Source organism: Salvelinus sp. IW2-2015, linkage group LG13, assembly GCF_002910315.2.
Source record: "Salvelinus sp. IW2-2015 linkage group LG13, ASM291031v2, whole genome shotgun sequence".
Taxonomy (NCBI): Eukaryota; Metazoa; Chordata; class Actinopteri; order Salmoniformes; family Salmonidae; genus Salvelinus; species Salvelinus sp. IW2-2015.
Window position 1 is genome coordinate 6,367,795 of NC_036853.1, and position 7,035 is coordinate 6,374,829.

Genomic DNA, 7,035 nt, shown 5'->3' on the forward strand with positions numbered 1-7,035 from the left:
CCTCTACCCCAGTGTTCTATACAGTATAGATAGTAACTAACAGTCACAACTCTCTACCCCAGTGTTCTATACAGTATAGATAGTAACTAACAGTCACAACTCTCTCTCCCCCAGTGTTCTGGATGATGATGAGGAGGATGAAGGTCACACAGTGGTGGCCACAGCCCGGGGGATCTTCAACTGTAACGGCGGGGTGCTGAGCTCCATCGAGACGGGAGTCAGCATCATCATCCCCCAGGGAGCCATCCCAGACAGCATAGAACAGGAGATCTATTTCAAGGTCTGCCGGGACAACAGCATCCTGCCCCCCCTGGACAAGGAGAAAGGTATGTGTCTGGTGTTTTCTTATTAAACTATTCCCGCTGGATAGTACATCTTACTCTTGTTGCTCTAGCAGCAGTCCTGCCAACTCAGGACCCTGGAGACAGGGGTTCGATCCCCTTGGTCCATCTCGATCTTCCATCCCGTTCAACTGTCTTCCCCCTTTCTCAAGATCTGTCTATCTTAAATATGAAAAGGAGAGCAGAGTTCCATTCTCCTAAAGACAAAATTGAAAATATATCATTCTTGCCTCTGTCTRTTCCATCCAGGAGAGACCCTGCTGAGTCCTCTGGTGATGTGTGGGCCTCACGGTCTTAAGTTCCTGAAGCCGGTGGAGCTGCGTCTACCTCACTGTGCGTCTATGACCCCCGATGGTTGGTCTTTTGCTCTAAAATCCTCCGACTCCTCGTCGGGTACGCTGTCCTCTATCTGTCCTTTTGGGGGTTGGGTCGGGGCTTCAAATGGCTTGTGTGATTGGTTGGGGGTTGGGTCGGGGCTTCGGGTGGCTTGTGTGATTGGTTGGTGTTGTGATTGAGGAGGGGTCACCATAGAGTTGGATAAGAGTACATTTTGATAACGGGCGGGCTGTGTTTCCAACTCTATGGGTGTCGCTGGGGAGCAGGGTCTGGGGTCAGTTCAGTCAGTCAAGTAAATGGAAATTCAAAGTCAATCATTTGCATTTTTCCCCCCATTTTTTCCTCCAATGATTTCTCAATAAACCCAAGATTGAGAAACTCTTTAATTCCAATATTTTAAAAACTATTGAAATGGAATTGACCCCAACCCTGTAAAAGAGTGATCTGGCTTGKTCATCGTCATTATCACTCTTTTGAATAATCTCATCTACTGGTTTCTACTGGCTTCCAGGTTCCAGTTATTCCATTTTCTAGTCACAACATTGCATTTTCTTTATGGGGTTTTATAACAATCTGAACACCTAATTAGTTATTTCCCACAGTAGTTACAATGTGAGGATTATGACAATAGTCTGTGTTGTTGTTGCACCTAACATACACTACCATTCAAAAGTTTGGGGTCACTTAGAAATGTCCTTGTTTTCCATGAAATTAGTTGCAAAATGAATAGGAAATATAGTCAAAAMGTTAACAAGGTTATTAATAAATGTGTCCTTCAAACTTTGCTTTCGTCAAAGAATCMCCCATTTGCAGCAATTACAGCCTTGCAGACCTWWGRCATTCTAGTTGTCAATTTGTTGMGGTAWTCTGAAGAGATSTCACCCCWTGCTTCCTGAAGCWCCTCYCACAAGTTGGATTGGCTTGATGGRCRCTTSTTACKTACCAWACGGTCAAGCTGCTCCCACAACAGCTCAATAGGGTTGAGAYCCGGTGACTGTRCTGGCCACTCCATTATTGACAGAATACMAGCTGACTGCTTCTTCCCTAAATAGTTATTGCATAGTTTGAAGCTGTGCTTTGGGTCATTGTCCTGTTGTAGGAGGAAATTGGCTCCAATTAAGCGCCATCCACAGGGCATTGGCGTTGCAAAATAGATGATAGCCTTCCTTCTTCAAGATCCTTTCACCTGAAGAAATCTCCCACTTACCACCACCAAAGCACCCCCAGACCATCACATTGCCTCCACCATGGTTGACAGATGGTGTCAAGCACTCCTCCAGCATCTTTTCATTTTTCCTGCGTCTCACGAATGTTCTTCTTCGTGATCCAAACACCTCAAACTTAGATTTGTCTGTCCATAACACTTCTTTCCAATATTCCTCTGTCCAATGTCTGTTATTTTGCCCATCTTAATCTTTTTTTTTATTGGCCAGTCTGAGATATGGCTTTTTCTTTGCAACTCTGCCTAGAAGGCCAGCATCCTGGAGTCGCCTCTTCACTGTTGACGATGAGACTTGGTGTTTTGCGGGTACTATTTAATGAAGCTGCCCGTTGAGGACTTTGAGGCGTCTGTTTCTCAAACTAGACACTCTAATGTACTTGTCCTCTTGTTACAGTTGTGCACCGGGGCCTCCCACTCCTCCTTCTATTCTGGTTAGAGCTAGTTTGTGCTGTTCTGTGAAGGAGTAGTACACAGCGTTGTACGAGATCTTCAGTTTTCTTGGCAATTTCTCGCATGGAAGCCCTTCATTTCTCAGAAAAGAATAGACTGACGAGTTTCAGAAGAATGTCTTTGTTTCTGGCCATTTTGAGCCTGTATCGAACCCAACAATGCTGATGCTCCAGATACTCAAACTAGTCTAAGAAGGCCAGTTTTATTGCGTTCTTTAATCGCATTAAACAGTTTCGCTGTGCTAAACTAATTGCAAAGGGTTTCTAATGGATCAATTAGCCTTTTTAAAATTGATAAACTTGGTATTAGCTAACACAACGTGCCATTGGACAACAGGGTGGGTTGGGCTGAAAAATCGGCCTCTCATACGGCTATGTAGTATTCTATAAAAAATATTTTGCCGTTTCCAGCTACAATAGTCATTTACAACATTAACAATGTCTACACTGTATTTCTGATCAATTTGATGTTATTTTAATGGGCAAAAAATGTGCTTTTCTTTCAAAAACAAGGACATTTCTAAGTGAACCAAAACTTTTGAACGGTAGTGTATTACTGGTCCATTTGAAGGCTTTAAAGTTTAAGTAGCTGAGTATGGACATAGTGTAACAGTTTTTAACAAATATGTAACACTTAGTAACAACATATTTTGAGAATGTACAGTCGTGGCCAAAAGTTTTGAGAATGACACAAATATTAATTTTCACAAAGTCTGCTGCCTCAGTTTGTAAGATGGCAATTTGCATATACTCCAGAATGTTATGAAGAGTGATCAGATGAATTGCAAAGTCCCTCTTTGCCATGCAAATGAACTGAATCCCCCAAAAACATTTCCACTGCATTTCAGCCGTGCCACAAAAGGACCAGCTGACATCATGTCAGTGATTCTCTCGTTAACACAGGTGTGAGTGTTGACGAGGACAAGGCTGGAGAGCACTCTGTCATGCTGATTGAGTTCGAATAACAGACTGGAAGCTTCAAAAGGAGGGTGSTGCTTGGAATCATTGTTCTTCCTCTGTAAACCATGGTTACCTGCAAGGAAACACGTGCCGTCATCATTGCTTTGCACAAAAAGGGCTTCACAGGCAAGGATATTGCACCAAATCAACCATTTATCGGATCATCAAGAACTTCAAGGAGAGCGGTTCAATTGTTGTATAGAAGGCTTCAGGGTGCCCAAGAAAGTCCAGCAAGCGCCAGCACTGTCTCCTAAAGTTGATTCAGCTACAGGATCGGGGCACCACTAGTACAGAGCTTGCTCAGGAATGGCAACAGGCAGGTGTGAGTGCATCTGCACGCGCAGTGAGGCGAAGACTTTTGGAGGATGGCCTGGTGCCAAGAAGGGCAGCAAAGAAGCCACTTCTCTCCAGGAAAAACATCAGGGACAGACTGATATTCTGCAAAAAGTACAGGGATTGGACTGCTGAGGACTGGGGTAAAGTCATTTTCTCTGATGAATCCCCTTTCCGATTGTTTGGGGCATCCGGAAAAAAGCTTGTCCGGAGAAGACAAGGTGAGCGCTACCATCAGTCCTGTGTCATGCCAACAGTAAAGCATACTGAGACCATTCATGTGAGGGTTGTTTCTCAGCCAAGGGAGTGGGCTCATTCACAATTTTGCCTAAGAACACAGCCATGAATAAAGAATGGTACCAACACATCCTCTGAGAACTTCTCCCAACCATCCAGGAACAGTTTGGTGACAAACAATGCTCTTTTCCAGCATGATGGAGCACCTTGCCATAAGGCAAAAGTGATAACTAAGTGGCTCGGGGAACAAAATATCAATGTTTTGGGTCCATGGACAGGAAACTCAGGATACTGTATTACAGACAGTGTTGGGGTTAGGATACTGTATTACAGTCATTGTTAGGATACTGTATTAGTCAGTGTTGGGGTTAGGATACTGTATTAGGATTAGGATACTGTATTAGTCAGTGTTGGGGTTAGGATACTGTATTAGGATTAGGATACTGTATTAGTCAGTGTTGGGGTTAGGATACTGTATTAGTCAGTGTTGGGGTTAAGTATTTTGTGTAGATTGTTGACAAAAGAATTACAATGAAATACATTTTAATCCCACTTTAACACAATACAATGTTTAGAAATACTTTTGCAAGGCACTGCACGTACATTCCTCACACACAATACACATGATGATTTTTGTGTAAGTTCTCGTCAGCGTATGCTGTTATTTACGGCCTGTAGATCACTCTTAACACTGGGCCTTAAACAAATGGAAAGAACGGCACAATAAGAAAAGACAAACAACCAACCCGACTGACCATTAACTGTGTCCCTGTTTCTCTAATTCCCTCAGGTGACTCCAAGACATGGCAGAACAAGTCTCTCCCAGGAGACCCCAACTACCTGGTGGGAGCCAACTGTGTGTCTGTGCTCATTGACCACTTCTGAACATAGAGGGAGACAGCTGGCCTGTTACTGAATGTGTTAGATCAGGGGGCAGCCACAGACTGAAACATTGCCCTCCTCTCCTGCTGCTGTGACCCCGTTGTCCCACTCCCAGGCAGTAGAGGGCAGCACTGCTTGACTTGATGAAGCACGAACTTGATTAGGTAGGAGGCCCATTGAAATGGGAGGAGTCTCAACGCAGCATCCTATCCCAGTGCTGTGCTCTCTCTCTCCCCCCCCCCCCTTTTTTTGGTGCTTTAACTAAAGGCTTGCAAAAAATAAAAACTTTTAAAAACTATAATATATTATATTTAAAAAAAATTGAGCTGTTGTTGGAATGCATGAACAGTGCCACAGACTGACTGAAGAATGATCTCATTTTGAAATTTTTAGCCATTTTTTAAAAAACCAAGTCTGAGCAAATTGCAAGAAAAATAACATTTTTGAAAAAATTCTAGATAAGGAGAATTCTTGGGGGAAAAAATAATAATAATATTGCAACGGAAATTTTCCAATTTAATGTATGCACTCACAAACAGAAAAGTCGATATATGCAAAAAAAACTTTTTTGTCTGTGAGGTTGTCTGTGGTCATGCGTTTCTCTCTTGAAGGATAGCTAAGGACTTGCAGATGATCTCATCTCAACAAGGGTTTTGAAGGAAGATTGGAGATTTAAGTACTGTAGGCGTCGTTTATGAAGATATAATACTGAAGACGAAAGGTAAAGTATTGGCATTGGATGCCCCTGTTTGRTTGGTCAAACGGGCTTTCTCTCTCCATGTTTAGAAGAAGTGAATCTTTTGTAGTTATGTTTTACCGTAGATACATGTACCTGACTCGATTTGAGAAACTCCTGCAGCTGTCTACATCTATGCATGTGCTATGACTCAGGTCCAGAAGCCTGCTTACTACTAAGTTGAAACACATTAAAAGTCCCATCTTGCACTGCAAGCAGTGCTGCCTTATCTGCATAGTAACTGTTTTTTTTTTCAGTATAAAGACTTACTTAAAAACAGATTTTTTTAAGTTGTAGTGATWGATCAATTATGGAAGTTTWAAAAAAKAAATAAAATTAAAAGCATTTCTCTGCATTTTCAACCCATTATATCAGTGAACTTGGATTTAGCATACAATAATATGAGGCTGATGAAACGGTAATGCTTTCTTTTCCTGCTATGCATATTGAAGTTTGAGAAAATACTACAAACAAAAACATGTTTAAATTGTGGCTGTACATAATGCTAGCAAATGGCTTTGGTTCGCTGTAAATTAACTTTTCTACATTTGTTATTTTGTATAAAAGTTTTTTTTTTAAATGTTTCTTAAAAAAAAAAAAGAAGAGAGAAAGTGATGATTTAATTGGTTGTGTTTGTATTCTGGTTATACATGCCTACCGTGAGCCTTGGAACTGACCTACAGTAAGCAGTAATAAAATCCAACTTTTCTACCATCATTACATACCCACACAACACTACTACTTAAAAGACATTTCTAACAATCAGAAATAACTTTTTTTTCTTCTTATTTACAAAACAAAAATAGAAAAAGTGCTTGGTTTAAATCATTTAAAAAGATCTGTACTTGAGGGGAGCTGCTTTAAGGAGCGGYCCCGTCCTCTATTTGTGATGCTGGAAGCTCCATTCTATTGAAATGTATTTTTGTACTAATAGACTATTTATTATGGCACATCAGTACTATTTTATTGATATGATGATAACACACTAGTTTTCTTTTTCCTGTGTGGCTGACATTATTTATTTTAGTTTTATTTACGTTTTTGTTCTTTGCAACACATTTCTAAATATAACACTGTATTAATACATAAAATAATTTTWAAAGTAGTGCTTGGTTTGAGACTTCAATCGTGAGAAGAGAGTACATTATTGAGTAGGATGCTTATAACACACACTGATCTGACTGTAGGTGTGTCTCGCTTAACAGATTAGTGTGTAGATTTTTCAGCTTGCTAATCTTTGGATGCAAATGCATGTCTGGCGATCCATGACAGTAATAAGATATTTCAAACATCTACAATTCATGGTGCAATTCCTTTCGGTCTCCAAGCCTTTTACTCGTGGCGTCAAGTGTCTCATATGGTGAATGAATGGTATACAAAGGTTACAGATTGTCTGGTGTCTTCTCACTCTCAATGATCAATGATCTCATCAGGGTCCAAAAGGGGATAAACTTTACTGAGCGAAAAATATAAACGCAGCATGTAAAGTGTTGGTCCTATGTTTTTCATGAGCTGAAATAAAAATGATCCCAGAAAATG

General features: G+C 40.9%; 1 pseudogene; it reads left to right on the plus strand.

The window, feature by feature from the left end:
* LOC111971801 (tight junction protein ZO-1-like) overlaps positions 1-7,035 on the plus strand; it is a 34,982-nt pseudogene extending 27,947 nt beyond the window's left edge.